This window comes from Camelus dromedarius, chromosome 11 (assembly GCF_036321535.1).
Source record: "Camelus dromedarius isolate mCamDro1 chromosome 11, mCamDro1.pat, whole genome shotgun sequence".
Lineage (NCBI taxonomy): Eukaryota > Metazoa > Chordata > Mammalia > Artiodactyla > Camelidae > Camelus > Camelus dromedarius.
This window is the reverse complement of record NC_087446.1, coordinates 66,862,851-66,879,123: the sequence shown is the minus strand read 5'-3', so window position 1 is coordinate 66,879,123 and position 16,273 is coordinate 66,862,851. Positions and strand designations below refer to the sequence as shown.

Below are 16,273 nucleotides of genomic sequence, written 5' to 3'. Positions count from 1 at the left end.
TCGGGAAGCCTTCTCAGAGGGTTAAGGAATTGGTCCGTTTAGTGGCTAGTAAATGCTGCAGCAGAATTCAAGCAAGGCCTTGTCAGACTTCAAGGGCATGTTTTCTCTACTAATTCCGGTACCTCCCTTTTGAACCTGGAATGGTGAATTGGGTCAGTTTTGGAGCCTTTCAGAAAAAGTACCATTTAAGTGCCTCAGGACTGTTTCACAAAGCTCAGCGTTCTTTGATTTTTCTGAAGCACCGCAGTGCTTTTCGCCCCACAGTTGTTAGGTTTTCTCCATTCTCGATGACGTGGTTGCAAATCACGTACAGGTGCAAAACCAGACTTAGCAGCTTCTGAAGGGAAACTCTCCAGTTCTCCCTTGATCGGCTTTCTTCCACGGGATGTAACTGTGCTACAGCGTAGGCCTGAGTTTTACTTATGGAGTGAGGGTTTAATATCCAAAGTTAGCATAAAATGGTCAGATGAAGAAAATCGACGTTGACAATTTATTTTTGGGTTTCATTAGACAAGATATACTATCAATTAATGACCCATATAGCAAATGAAATTGACTACAGAACATTGCATTTCTTACTTTCTATTTAGAGTTCTCTTACAGAATAAGGTTGCCTGCTTTGGAACATCATCTCCACCACCACGGCACCTATCAGTGTGTTGGTGTGATTGCATTTACGCAGTGAATGTAATCTGATCTTCCTCAGCCCCAAACACTCCAGTGAAGAATCACGGGCTGTAGCCATCTCTTGGTCACGCAAATACTTCTAAAATTATATGATGCCAGAAAAGAAGGAAGAGAGAGAGAGAGATTGCCTTTATCAAAGTTCCTTTCAATTCTAACTGCAAACTGTTGTTGAGCAGCTCTGGTTTCCTTTGGATATGAATATATACATTTCTTTGCATGTAATCTGGGTTTTGGACTAGAACACCAATTTCTTGCTGTGCACAAGCCACAAAAACAGTAGCCAAATTGCACACGTGTGAAATTGTTTATACTTTTTCCTGAGAAAGTATCCTTGAATTTGGGACTTGGGCTGTGATTTTTGCTTTTTGCTTCCCGCACCCCTCTTGTAATCTCTCACTCCTTCCCACGTGGCCCCCAAGAGTTCGTGGTCTCAAAGGAGCGGGCAAACACCCAGTTGGTCACCATGTACTGCTGCTATAGATGAAGCCCAACCAAGACCTAAAGGATATTATCAGAGAGGACTTCCTGGAAGAAATGGACTCTACATTCATTTGTGAGGACAGAGTGTCAGCCAGGAGAAGTAGTCAAGAATGTGGCTCAGGTGGCAGGTGCAGCCCGGGCAGATGCCTGGAGGCTTTTGGCGTGGGGAAACGGGGAGAGTGCCCTGTGTGGTCCAGGGTGGAAGGTGCCCCTGCTGGTGAGGACACTGGAGAGAGTCCGGGATGGAGGGCTTTGGAAGAGCTTGGGTTTTACTAGAACTGACACAGTAGTCAGTGAAGGGTGTCATCAGAAAGTGACCCTCAGGAAAGGTAATTCTGGTTTTTCTTCTGATATTCTACAGACACAAGGGTCGGGACGGGTGAGAGTAGGTATATCTGTCTCTTTGAGACCCACCCCGTCAATCATTTATTCATAAAACGTGCACTTCTGTGTGTCTAGGGGAGAGAGGGTGGAGCCACATTAGTAAGCAAAATGTATTTGCTTCTTGTGAGCTTAGCATTGTCAGAAGTTGACTTAGCCTAGAATGTTCTAGGAATAGAGGAACAAATTGTGGTAGTTGGAAGGAGGGAAGGCTTCCTTGGGAAACAGTCAAAATGAGCCTGGAGACAAGTGGGAAGTAGGAGCAAGTCAGGGGGCCCCTGAGGTCACTGGGGACCTGTGTACTGAGGTGAGGCTGGGCAAGCAGTGTCTGGGGTGGGGCTAGAATTTCACCAGGGAGCCTCTGAAGGGTTTGAAGTGGGGGTGATGTAATCAAATTTGTGATTTGGGAAGACTGCTGTGGCTCTGTGTGTGTGTGTGTGTGTAGCAGGGAAGAGGGGAAGGGTGCCACCAACAGGGGGGGTCATTAGAAGAACATTCACAGGCTGGGAGAGAGGCGTCGGGACTGCTTGGGGACGGCAGGGGCAGTGTGGATGCCGGATTTCCTTATGGGGAGGGCTTGTTAGCAGGGCGACCCTAGAGGCGACTTTTGGCTAGAAGAAAACAGATGGAGGCTGCCAGGTGGACTTTCCTCTTCTCTCCTTCCCTGCCTTGTGTGATGATCTTAGCTCAGCCAACTTTTGGAAAAGAAGAGCTAAGTTCCAGGGTAGCCCAGGACTTTGTTGAGCTCGTTCGAGTGAGATCTGATAGGATTTAGGTTTGTGTTCAGATCTGCATGTTCACTTAGCTAGAAACGTCCCGTCATTTCGATTTCTATAGGGGTTTTTATTCTTGATAAAGATTGCTTTCTTGGTGAGAGGAAATTTAATACAGCTGTTGGCTTTCTCAAAAAAAATCATATCTTTTAAGAACTTTAATATTCAAAACAATAGGAATATATTAAAATGTTAAAGTAAGTCTTTGGTGCAGTTTCTTTGCTTTCTGAGCTAGTGTGGAGTTAGAGCCTTTGCATTACTTAAGAGCACATACTTGTCAGTATTTAAAGAGCTGTTAGTGAGCGCCCCAGGCCCCACCTCTCAAAACATCATTAAAGTTTGCTCTGAAATAGTGAGGTCATAAAGGTCTTATTTGCAGAAACCAAACAGTTGGTTTATAATATGCAGCATAGCTCCCTTTATAAAATAATAATAGGTTCAAAATTAAGAAAGTGGAGGATAATTGATTTTTTTAAAGCTGAAACATAAACTTTCTTGTGCTAATGTTGCAACTGGAAATTTTGAAAAGAAAAATCCTACTGTAATATCATCTACGTGGAATACATATATGACTTTCACTTTTGAAAGTAACTGCGCGGTGGTTTTTGAAGTCAGGAGAATTCCAGCTCAGATACTGGCAGTGATGGTTGCTGGCTTTTAATGGAAGGGCCTAAATTTGCCTTCTTAGCATTTTTTTTTTTTGGAGAGAAAAGTTTGAGTAGTGCTTTGCCAGCATGATTTTGGGGCAATTTGAGGGCAGATGTCGTGTACCAGCAATGAGATATTTCCATGCATTTTATTTTCCGGACATCACCAGGGCACATGTGGGGTTTGTGCCTGCAGGCTGGAATGCTGCTGGACTCCCTGATCCATCACCATTATGTCCTGGAGCTGCTCCGGTCAGTGAATGATTTTCTGTGGCTTCTAGGTAATGTGGTCTGAGGCAGATGATCAGATGTGTAGTTAAAGTACTATTACTTGAAATAAGAGTAACCTAGAAACATGGCTCTAACAATACAGTGTGAGGGAGAATTGGCTGAGCTGCTTGTAGTGGGGAGTCTTCTCAGGTGACTCCCTCACCGTGATTCTTGCCAGTATCCGCCCCAGCCCTGCACGGTAGTCCTGCCGAAGCAAGCATGCTCTTTGCTCAGAAAGGCACTGAATTTCCTTGTGCCTCTGTTTGTTGGCTTGTTTTTTGAAAGCACGTCTTGCCCTTTGCTTAAATGCCATCCATGGTAGTCACTTCTTACACTCATTCTACTGGAATTCATTCATAAATAGCCGCTGAATGGAAGAACAGAATGTAGTATCTCCATGTAGTGGAACATTATTCACATGTAAGAGTGAATAAAAAAGAAAAAACAAATAAAGAAGAAAATGAAAAAGGCCACCTGTTCTGGGAACTCCTCCCTGACTGTTCAACCCGCACTTTTCCCTTTGAAACCCAATCACTTATGCTCCACCGTACTCTTTTTGATAGTACTTACTACCTTCTAATAAACTTTAACGTTTTCAAAAAAAAAAAAAAAAAGAGAGAGAGAGATGCTGATACCACTTCAAAATGGACAAGCCTTGAAAACAGCATTTTAAGTGAAAGGAAGCAGACACAAACGGCCACATATTGTTGATTTCAGTGATCTGAAATGCCCAGAAAAGGCACATGCAGAGGCAGAGAGCAGGTGATGGTTGAAAGGGGCTGGGTGGAGGGGGATTAGGGAATGACTGATAGTGACAGGGGGTTTCTTCTGGGGTGATGAAGTGTTCAGGAAATAGATGGTGGTGAGGGCTGCACAACTGTGAGTGTGCAGAAGACTGCTGAGCTCTGTCTCTGGGAGTGCCTGTGGTTGGGGCGGCTTTATTTTGTTCTCATGGTGCAATGAGAAGACTCATCTGCTGCTGTGGCCGTTCTACTCCCGTGAGTGGTGAGGGTCAGAGACTTTGTAGAGTCATGTTTCTTTTTTTTTTGCCCCTTGCTGAGTGTAGGCAAAAAAGGTTTAAGCCTGAGAAAGTGCTCCATCTGCAGAAATGTCTTTTAGTTTTGCATGGTGTAAAAATCTTGAGAGCTTTTTAATCGTTGAGGACAGCCTGTGGGGGGAAACAGCCCGTGAATCCTGGGTGAGTCCCGGAAGAGCTGCGCGTCCCTCCCTGACACGGGTGGGGATTACACCCCCGTTCAGGCAGTGAAGGGCCCAGACCCGAGAGCGGAGTTGACAGTCGTGAATATTTACGTGAATCCGCTGCTTCATCTTGGATATTAATTTCAAGCTGAGTCAGTTTGTGGCGGCAGCCTCATCCTACATCAGGAATTTATAGTATCTGCTCTTTGAGGTGAAGACCTGACAGACTTGACTATTTAACAGTCTCCCTTGAATTGATATCTCAGATTACTTTGTCAAAAGCAAAACAGCAGAAATACAGACGTCCTTTAATGTCAATGTGACCTGGAAAGGGTTTAGTCTCTGTGCCTCAGTGGCCTTATCTGCGGGTGGGGATGATGATAACAGTGCTTCCCTCAGAGGGGCTGGTGAGGGGAGAGTTAGAAGCACACATGGAGGACTTACACGAGATTCTCATGAATGACCGAATTTAATGCTCTCAGCCTGGTCAGGCCTCAGGAGCAGAGATGTCAGAACAGAGCAGTCCTAGCGGGAGCTCGATCCGTGTTGGCAGGTGTTAAGATCAGTATCACCTCTGTGGGTTATCAGGTAGTTTTAAGACTTGGTAATATGAATTCATGAATAATGTTAGAAGACTAGACATCTCAGATCCTGTTTACATAGTTCTCAAGATTTCCTCTGAGAAATGGATGGTTTTTTCCCCATCTTAAATCTGAGATGAGTCTCTAAAAAATTCTGTATTCCTCCATCTTTTTGCTTTAATTCTCCATTTCTTAAAAAGAAAGTTTTTAAATGGAGTTTATGGGGACTGAACTGAGGGCCTCATGCATGCTAAGCACATACTCTCCCAAATGAGGTATAATCTCCCAAATGATTTTTTTTTAATTTACTTTCTTAGTATTCAGAGGTTAGAGGCCTCTAATTCTTTTTCTGGAGACTTGTCCATGAATCTGTAAATCTATAATTAATGGACAAAACTTGGTTTATTAAAAACATCAATAGAACATTCTGCAATCCATCCAAAAGGAAATGCTGATTGAATTAAAATGTTTCTCCTTTAAGGTGATTTCTCCTTTTTGGTCTAGCTTAATTTATTAACAGCCATCCTCATCATCATAATGACCAAACTCGCTCTGAGTGGACACCTACCTAACACTAAAATGCTTTCCTCATGTTTTACTTCATAGCAGGTGTTTGAGGGTAGGTATCAGTGTCTCCTTTTTTGCAGCTGAGGGATTGAGAGATGGAGCAGCTTGTCCTAAATCACACCCAGCTGGCGGTGGCTAGCTCGGTGCTGGAACCCAGGCTGCACAGGATGCATTCTTAATTGCTCCTCTAATCAGCCTCCCGTTGAGTGGTTACCCGAACTGCTGTGACTCCATAAATGGCCGATTTTAGTGATCTCAGCCTTATGAGGCCTTCAAAGGAGAGACACCAGTGAGAATGTGAGACAGAGTGTCATAAATTAAAATTGTACATTTTCACAAATGTTTAATTCTCAGGTAATTACTTAAAAAGTTAATTTTTTTAATTTAGTGGTCTGTTAGCACAAAAAACAAAACATTAAAAACAATTATAGTGCCAAAGAGAAGTGGGCTTTGAAAGTCCAACCACTGTTAATGATGTTACTTGTTTTTCTCTAGTGGCCCTTATTGACAGAAATACTTACAAAGACTGAATTGGTTTTATGTAGTCTTAATATGGAAGAAAAGATTGTCAGTGAATATTATAAGTAAAATCTTTACTCTTTTCTTTCCTGATGGTGAATATGTAAGTTGTTTTCATGGCTTAAGTACATTTCCTCATTTGTGAAATTTGAGTAATATCGTTTAACTTGTCTGACTGTGAGAGTTAGACGCCTTCTATACAAAGAACACAAGAGGTGCTTAATAAAAATGTGCTGTCAGAATGACAGATATTTTAGAAGGATCAACTCTGAATACTAAAGAGTGTCGCTTATTTCTGATGCATATTCAATATTTATAATATTTATATATATGATATATTTGAATATGGTTTAAAGTAACAAGGATTCATTTTTTTTTTTTAGTGTAGTATGAAGTTTTAATGAAATCTGTATCATACTAGTGAGACAGGGACTAGTTAAATTGCCTTAATCAGACGACCTTGAATATTATTTACACAGAATATTTATTGTTACAACTCAGAATTCATGTTGCCGTGTAACCATCCACACAGACATTTAAATTCGTGGGATTCTGACCAGATTCATTAAGTTTAGTAAAATCCACATTGATCATTTTCAGGGAATAAGCTTCTCTCTTTTGTGATTAAGCAAAATTTTGATTTTTTTCCTGCACTCTTAACAGGTTTAAAATATCAAAACATTGATTTAACAAGTCACTTTTTTAATAGAATAAAGCTCATGCTGTTTTATTATGTAAATAAATGTTTTTGTATTTCATCAATCTTGTATGATATCCTGGCTCTTTGAGAATTATTTTGCAAGATACTTAGATAACCTACTGTTGGAAAAATACAAACGTGACTTTTATGAATATAGGCCTAGTACAGATCTGTTGGTTTATGCTACAGTGCAAGACATGAGGCCTGGGAGAGCTTTGCTGCCGATTGCAGGACAGAACCCATGTCTCAGTTTCCCCTCCTGTAAAATGAAGTGGCTGGACTGGATTCTTTCCTCTTCTAAGATGAGTTTCCATGAACCTATGTCTTTTGTTTATATTCAGGAGTATTAGCAATATCAGATTAAATACTGAATACCCTTCCCTTCCCCTGAAGCAAAGTGCAGTATGTGCTACATAAGCTTTTAGTTATCTGATTCTCTTTTCTGATCCTACAGGCAATTTTTGTGTTGCATCTTTCCCGGCAACCTGGAAGGTCATTTTAGCCATAGGTGGCGCTGTTGCAACTTCTAACAGTCTTAATATTCCTTTTGCAAAAGAAGGCTTAACAAATGTTATTTTGTTTTGATTCCGTTGCTTAGTGCTTCAGAATAGCACAATGTCCATTATGTCTGTCTACCTGGAAAAATTATTCTGCTTATGTCTTAGACTTATTCTGTCATCTCGCTGTGAACATTTCAGACTTGCTGTGCAAACAATGGCAAAATCGGTCTTTTCTTCCAGTGTTAGAAGTCAGTGAGCCGGGATTTTATAAAACAGCTAGAAGCGGCCTCTGGAGCACCTTAAAGCTGAAAAGTGTATTGAGTTCCTGAGTATTGACTCCGCCGCTGTGTGTTAATTGGTGGTAGGAGGTTTGGTACATATACGAAGGGGTGTAGATTTTTGAGTTGGGTTTGCGTGCACGTGCTGCCACTGAGCCACGTGAGCCTGAGTCAGTTTGCTCTGAGTTTTTCCCTCGTCTGTGAGATGGGGACATTCATATCTGCTTTGTAGAATTGTGAGAATTAGAAATTATGTAAAGTGTTTACCACAGTGGGTATGTCAAGAGGGCTCATAAACTTTAGCTGCTTTTTTGTGTGAAGCCATCATTTGAGAGTCTTTGGCAATTACTAAGAAACAGGAAAATAAGAAAAGCTGGTTTTATGCTAAAAGATATTTGAGGAGGTTCCTTAGTTCCTATACCCATAATTAAGCATCAGCAGAGTCAGAACTGTTACACAGTCTCCCTGAACCAACGTTAAGCCACAGAATTCTTTGTTACTTCATATATTTTGGGGCTTAAAGGGATCCAATACTTATACACATGTTGTCTCCAGCAGCCAACTGAGAGATGACACAAAAGAATAGGCAGGCGATAAATGTCTTATTTGTTACTGATGAAGCCACGTTCTCCATGAACTTCAGGGCTGTGGGAAAATGCGTGTCATGATACTGTGTCCCAGAATTAGAGACTCACCCTGTCCCATGTAGCTCTGTGACACAGCGAGCCTTCCCTTGAGAGGACCTGCCCGTTCATGCACAAGGCTGTCCTGCCATGGAGCCGAGCATCCCAAGTGCTTCCCAATGGTGATCAACACTGGAGGGAAAGGAAGGGTTTCAAATGCCCTGCTTGTCTCCCCGGACTCACACCTCACTCTGTTAGTGTGAGGAGGGCTAGCTGTTGGCCAGGGGCCAGGGGTGTGAATGGAGAAGCACTCTCCATGGCCCAGAGGAGTGGTTAGGAGGCATTCCCTCCCTCGGTTTAAACAGGTGGTGGGATGGAAGAGAAGGGTCCTCCCCAAGAGTTTATAAAAGGAGAAATAAGGATTTTCTTTGGGACTTAGACTAGCCAGGAAACACATAAGATGATTAGAATGGAGACTTGTAAATCACTTTGATATTAAGTTGACATTTGTTGAACACCCAAAATGTGCTACATTCTTTTCTGAGAGTTTTACAGAAATGAATCCTTCAATCTTCTCAACAAGCGAGTAAGGAAGGTTTGATTGTTATCCCAGTTTTACAGTGTGGAAATTGAGGCACACAGAGGGTAAGTTGGCCAAAATCACAGAAATATTAAGTGGCAGAGCTGGTATTTAAACCCTGGTTTACTGGTTTGTGGCTCCCAGAGATGGGCTTTGGGTGTTTAGAGTTATCTGCATCCCTGAATCTTTGTACCTCTGTGCATATGTTAGCCCAGAAAGGACAGGGAAAGGAGAGTTACACAGATGCGCATAGTCATGTCTTGGCCACTGTCCACAGAGAGTGCATCGTGATTGGCGTTATTTGTTTTCCAGGCAGTAGATCAGTTCTTATAACAGAAATTTAGTCCATTGAGTTAATCTAGAAACCCTTCCTGCTCTGTTTCTGTCCATGCTTGCCATGTGACTGCCTCCCCGTGATTAGGCCATTGAGAAAATGTACTCATGGTTGAACTCTGATATTTCAGTCTGGTTCATAGTTTCACGTCTTCTGTTACATTAATAAGTTAAGTTTCTGGTTTTCTTTCATCAGTGTGTCATGAGTTTGGTTAATGTGAAACAAGTCCATGGGAGCCCAGGGGTGATGACGGTATAATTTCTGAGCACGTTGTGGCACTTCTACCCTTGCAGACCTGGCGGGAGTATGTCCGCCTTCCTCACTGATTTCCCCCAACAGCAGGGTCCTCTCCCACCCCCGCATGTGAGGCTGGGAGCTCTCTGAGTAGGCCAGTCAGAGGCCAAGTCCACCAATCAGAAAATGATGAAGTACCTGGAAGTGGTTTTAATAGAAGAAAAGGGTTTCCAGGTAGTCCAATGGGCTGTTCGAGCCCGTTTGGTGAAAAGCTGTCCAGTGTCTGTGGTTGAGGTGCTTCTTTGCTGTTGAAAATCCTGGATTAGATGAAGGGATTTTAAAAAGCAGAAAAGGAGTGATTTCAGGTGAGAAGTGATGGATGACAACCTGTGTGAGGCATAGACAGGGTCTTACAAACTTCTTAAAATAACTTTAAAAGCTCTTCCATCTGAGTGCATTTCATATGGGGTCCAGTTCATCACTGGTCACCCTGAGAGGGCAAACAATTGATGATGGCAGAAAGGACACGGAGGTATCAAAAAGGTCTCAGTCATTTTCCCTTTTTAAAGGATGTGGCAAAGTGTAATATATTTGAGCTGGTTTTTCACTGAACAATTTTTAGTGTTTTCTGGGACTCCCCAATGCCCCAAGGTTCCATGCAGCTGGGTGTCCCCTCAGAGCAGGTCTGTCAGAGCTTGCCCTGGGTTGACGTGGTGTCGCGGGGAGCAGGACGGTCAGAGTCCCCGGATCTTCCGAGCTCTGTCTCCTCATCCTCAGTGCCGGGTTTCTCATCCGTGTCTACTTAGGGTTGTTGAGAATCACACGTGATGGTTCAGGTGTGATTTGTGATTGTCTCTGTGATTGGCATATAGTCAATATTTGAAAGAAACACTTTTTTTTTAGTATAATTGTAGCACATAGATTGCAGTGATTTTTAGTCTGCTTTTTTTTATATAACTTTATTCTTATTTTTAAATATGCACTTATTTTTATTTATTTTTTTGGAGGTACTGGGGACTGAATCCAGGACATTGTTCATGCTAAGCAGGTGCTCTACAACTGAGTAATACACACCCTCCTTGTCTGCACTTGAAAATAAATATTTCAATACACAAAATAGCTCTTAAACACCATCATGGGACCTAGTCACTGTATAGAGAGTTGAACACGTATGCTTTTTCAATAAGAATAAATGTTGTTGAGACATACATTTCTGAATCTGTTAATGTGCTTAAAAATGATCATAGGTAGTGATAAACACGAATCTTTGATCCAGTACTTCTTAGGGTCTGTTTTGCCATCAAGTGAAATTACATTCTACAGAGAAAGCTAATTGGATCTCTTTGATATTTGGATGGTTTAGCAGATGATCAAGGCTTTCAAAAGCTGACAGATTTGTATTTTAAACTAACTACAAAGTTATCTTCTAGAAGTTGGAATTCCTAATCTTGTGAAGTGCCCAGTAATCCAGGGGGTATGTGTCTGTGTCTGTGTGAACGTTTGTGTGTGTGATTTCAGGAATCTAGAAATAAGTTTCATATGGACTTCTGATACCTTTCTCCTACAGTTCAAGGTATAGGCATATATTTACACAAATAAATTGATATTCTTTTGTCATTTTGCATATTGGTGGGAATAAGAGTTTCTCATACTTGTTTCAGAAGGGTTGGGGAGCATGAGCTCAGAAAACGGGAGGATAAAGAGGCAGGGAGGCACTTCACACTTTGTGCAGGATATGAGAAACAGTAGCTTTTTTTTCTCTTTTCTTCTAAAGCAAACTGGCACTGAATTGTAACCTACTATTACCCAGAATTGCTTTTCTGATCAGATACAAGTGCCTCAGATTTTTCAAGGCAACATGAATGATGAAATGTGTTTTAGCAGTTATCATTAAAAGTAGTTTTATTTTTCAAGTAAAAGGCTATAGCCTGTTCTTCCAGCGGTACATGAAGTCCTCATTGATCTATGTACATGATCTATGTGCTTAGTTTCTTTGTTTTTTTTTTTTTTTTTTTGCTTGTTTCATTGTGGTGTGAATGAATGTTTAAAATTTCTGGATTTTGATCTTTAGAACATGCTGATTTATCAGAGCTGTTAAAAATCTGATTGTTCTTTGGTCCTTGTTTGTTGGGGCACCCTATTGATTTCTGTTGTCTGTTAAAGCGGGAAATGCTTCCTCTAGCCTGCAGATCATTAAGTGAATGGTTTGCAGTGTGCCTTTAAAATTATTTGAATGCATTGAGCATGTTTGTCCAGTGAATTCTGAATTAACTCATTCTATTGACTTTGCTTTGGTTCTGTGGCTTTTGCTCCTCTCCACAAGAATTTGAATTCTCTGTTGCATTTTGTATACGTGTTCTTAACAGGGGAAGAAATTTTGCATTTTTTACAGAGGTGGCTTTTCCTATCCCCTCTGAATGCCTTCTATAATTGATACAATAGTAATCTGTTATTGCAGTGCATAATTCTTTCATAAACTATTTTTTGGCATAATCAGAAACAATGACAAAGTATGATAATAAAAAATATGAAAATCTTCCTTCCTTTGAAGAATAGAAATCAGGTGGTCAGGCTCACGCATGCTTTGTGCCTGACACACTTACTCTCATGTCATTGTGTATCATGATTCGGAGATGGAGTTGCTCCAGGTTTATAGATTTTTGTTTTAACATTTGTGTTGAATTCTTTCTCCAGGCTGATGTTTCCTGTTGCTTTTGTGGAAAGAGTAGAAGGGAAACAAATCCTTTGTTTTGTTTTCAGGAGGCCTGAGTTGATGAGAAAAGGGTTGAGGGTGGGCTGAGGAAAAGAGTGACACTCCCTCTCCTCCCGGCTGAAATTGATAAACAAAGAAATCAATTAAGTGTATCGGTATTTGACCAACAGAAGTTAGAGAGCCCAAAATGGCTAGATATGCCCAATGGAAATTACTGAATTCACCTGCAGAATTACGTGCTTTACCAAGTAGAAGCAACTTAGAGCAATCAGAAAAATCAGTAATATGATGAGATATAAAAGGAATATTATATCTTTTATTTCTGAAACTTTTCTACGGTAAGTTGTGTAGAGCTAAAATTAAGTTTCAAGCACCAGGAGTTAAGAGTGTGGGTAGTTCTGTAGGATCGTTATTCACGGATGTGCCTAGACCCTGCTAGAGTGGCTGAAGATGGCAGGAAAAGACCCAGAGGCAGGATTTGTCATCCTAGGGTGTCCTCCATAATGGTTCCATGTGGGACCCCATGATTGTTTTAACAAATTGTAACACACACCAGCCTCCTGTGAACTTTAAGAAGAAAAATATATGCTTAAAAACTGCTTTGCAAGCAAGTGCCTGTACATCCTCACTCCAGTCTCCTTGCCTTAAAAAGCAGAGACAATGCTTTGCTTGGATAGTTGAGCTTTTAGATAGCACTCTGCTGGTTGCAAAGCAAGGACCGAGGCCCTCAGCTATAAACGCTGAGCTTGTGTGCTGTTAGATAGTCTATGATCCACAGAACAAGGACCTGGCTGGTCTGGTGGTCTGCTTTGTAATTCACATGTCTAAAAATGTATCTTGCTCCCTCACCCCATGACTTCCCTAAAGATACACTAATCCTTTGTACTCATTGTGTATTCTACAATCTATGCTTCATACTGTCTTTCCCGAAGTTCCTATTACTATCACACAACTGTTAATGAATTTTTCCTTTGATTATACACAATAAATAAGGGTGCAATTGAGAGGCTCGTGGAGTTGGCTCCCTACTCCCTCTCGATTTATTGACTTTTTCCACAGAGACTTGAATAATCATTCCATGTCGGTAAGACATCTGCCAGCCAACCCACAGTTCCAGGTGAGAAGGATGCAGGTTTATCTCTCCTACCCGATGGAGAGAGAGGAGAGAATTTAGATATGCTCCCCCATGGTCCCTTCCTGTCCCACGGCCACTGCAGTTCACCTGCAGCCTTCTGGCCTCTGCTCAGAGGGCCTCTGTCCCAGGACTGACTGCAGCTTTTTCTTCCCTTGTCAACATTTCCTGTGCCTTTAAGAAGTTGGTCTCTTCTCTGCAATTCAACCCTGGCAGATGTGATGGTGGTCAGCGTGCTGGTGGGCAGTCCTTTGGGGACTCCCAGGAGACATGCTGATTCTCCTGAGTCTCTCAATCGGGGTTACAGAACAGTCGAGCACCGAAGGAAGCCCATTCACGTGAGGTCAACAGAGCATTTTATCACTTTCATTTTATTTTTAAATTTTCAGTGGAGAAATTATTTGTAGCAAACTGTTCCAGATAGTCGGCCGCCTGCTTTCCTCACCACCATTTCCTTGTTGGCTCTGGTGCTTGTTTTAAGAACCAGGTTTCTTCTCTGGTCATTTGTAGCAGCTGGGCTTGCCGAATCCTTGATCTGCATTTGAAGCAGAATGCTTCTTCCTGATGTGAAACAGATTTTCCTATTTCTGAATATTTCGTGTACACTCAGCAACTGTTTCAAGTGAAATGCTCTTGTCCAATTTCGGTTAACTCACATTTGCTGATCTCCTACTTTCATGCTGAGGGCAGTTTCTTCTTCCTCTAATAAAAGTTAGCAATTTGCATTTACTAGGGAAGGTACTGGCCCGAGGTGCTTTTTTTCTTACCAGTTTTAATACAATTCACCCATTTAAATATACAGTCGTTTTTACTCTATGCCCAGAATTGTGCATCCCATTTAATCTTAGAATATTTTCATTCCCCCAAGAGGAAGCCCCGTATGCATAAGCAGTCATTCCCATCTTCCCCATCCTCCCCCAGCCCCAAGGAGCCACTCTTCTCTCTCTGTGGATTTGCCTGTGCTGGACATTTCATTTAAATCGAGTCACTTCATGTAAGTGGAACCGTCTATTGTGACTGACTTATTTCACACTGAGTAACGTTATCAAAGTTTGTCCACGTTGTGGCCTGGGTCAGTACTCTATGCTTTGCTATTGCTGAATAATATTCCACTGTATGGCTGGGCCCCACTGTTTACCCATTCATCAGGTGATAGGCAATTGGGTTGTTTCTGCTTTTTGGCTGTGATGAGTAGTGTCGCCATGAATATTCCTGTAGGAGTTTTTATGTGGACATTTGTTTTCAGTTCTCTTACGTCTGTGCCCAGACAGCAGAGTTGCTGGGTCATTCAGAAACCAAATGTTCAACTCTCTGAGGACCTGCCAGGCTGTTTTCCAAAGTGGCCACGCTGTGTTACGTCCTCACCAGCAAGGGCTGCGCGCTCCGCTTCCTCTGTGTCCTTATTAGTGCTTGTTACTCTTTTTTTTTTATTATAACCTATTGTTGTCAGTGTGAAGCGGTTTCTTCTAGTGATTTTGACTTGATTTCCCTTACAGCTAAAGATATTGAACATCGTTTCTTTGTGCTTATTGGCCATTTGTATATTTTCCTTGAAAAGTACCATTTCAGATCCTTTATTCAACTTTTAATTGAGTTGCCTTTTTATTGTTGATTTGTAGGAGGTACTTTTTTTTTTTTTATAGATACAAATTCCTTATCAGATAAATGATTTGAAAAAAATTTCTCCTGTGTGTTGTTTTTCCACTTTCTGGATGGTGCCCTTTGAAGCAAAGTTTTAAATTTTGATGAACTCCAATTTATCTCTGTTTTCTTTGTTCCTTGTGCTTTTGGGGTATTATTTAAAATCTGAGGTATTTTATTTAAAATTTTATATATAAAATAACTTAATTCGTAGGACCGTTCTAGGAGATGGGTGCGGTTGTTGTTCCCAGTGTATGGATAGAAGACTGAGATGCAGAAAATTTCTCTGAAATATCAGTTTCACAGCTACCCAGTGCTGTGGGAGTTCAGACACTCATGTTTGTCCCAAACATCTGTGATCCTCACCACCATGCTCCACTACTGCCTGGAATTGTTAATGAAAACGTCTTTCCTTTTTTGATTCCTTGTTAGTTTGTTTTCTCATTGGGGACCTCATCTCCTCATTTTCCTTTCGGATATCAGTGTAGATTTATTTTAGGTCTCATGTAGGCAGAAGCATTTCTATCAGTTAACTTCTTTATTACTCACTCTCCAGTGATGATTTTTGCTAGTTGACCTAATCAAGTCATGCTTAATTCTTTCCTTCTCATGACACTAAAAACAGTCATGACTTACAGAATGCTAAAAGCAGAAAGTACTTGATTGATTTTATTTTGCTACCCAATCAAACCAATCAAATAAAAACCCGCTGTTGACACAGATTATAAGCCCTCCAGGATAGGGTCACTGTCTTCCTTGTGTTTCATTTATTTGGTCACAGTGTCTGGATAGTGCCTTGCTGTTTAGCAGTTTTGTTAGGAAATGGTGCTCGTGAATCATTGTAAGGACAGAATTTTGACAACAGACTGTGTTGTTCATTTCACAAGGGAAAAGATAATATAGAAATACTGCTCAGATCTATTTTAAAATTAAGCTTGGAATTTTGAGAACAATTCAAGAAACCATACAAAGATTTTTCACTAATTTTAGATCTATCTTAAACACATTATGGTTACATAGCAGAGTAACTTATCAAGTAGATTTGACAAGAGGAGTGTATTATTGATTTTTTGTTTTAGTTGAAATATTCTATCTGGGATAAAGTAATCAGTGCCTATAAATGAACAAATATGTTTGTATTTCTATGCAACATGGGAGCAGACTTCATATGTTTCTATATAATATATATGACTGTGTGTTTTAATCTGTCTGTCAGTGTTTTTATAGTTTTTCAGCAATGTTGTAACATTAGAATTCTAAGAAATTCACTCCCGATACTACTGCAGTTTGTACTGTGTATCCTGTCTTATGTATGGGATTCCACTGTCCCCTAAGTGAGGAATTTCCTCTCCTATTGAGTTAGAAGCAGATTTAAAGGAACTGTGATTTCTAGGCGTTTGCTCTCCATGTGTTTGCACTTGGGTGTCAATCAC

The 16,273-nt window shown here is 41.0% G+C and overlaps 1 long non-coding RNA gene across 1 annotated transcript in view; it reads left to right on the top strand.

The window, feature by feature from the left end:
* Positions 1–16,273, top strand: part of LOC135322415 (uncharacterized) — a 64,711-nt gene that overhangs the window by 6,243 nt on the left and 42,195 nt on the right. The gene's annotated exons all lie outside the window — the stretch shown is intronic.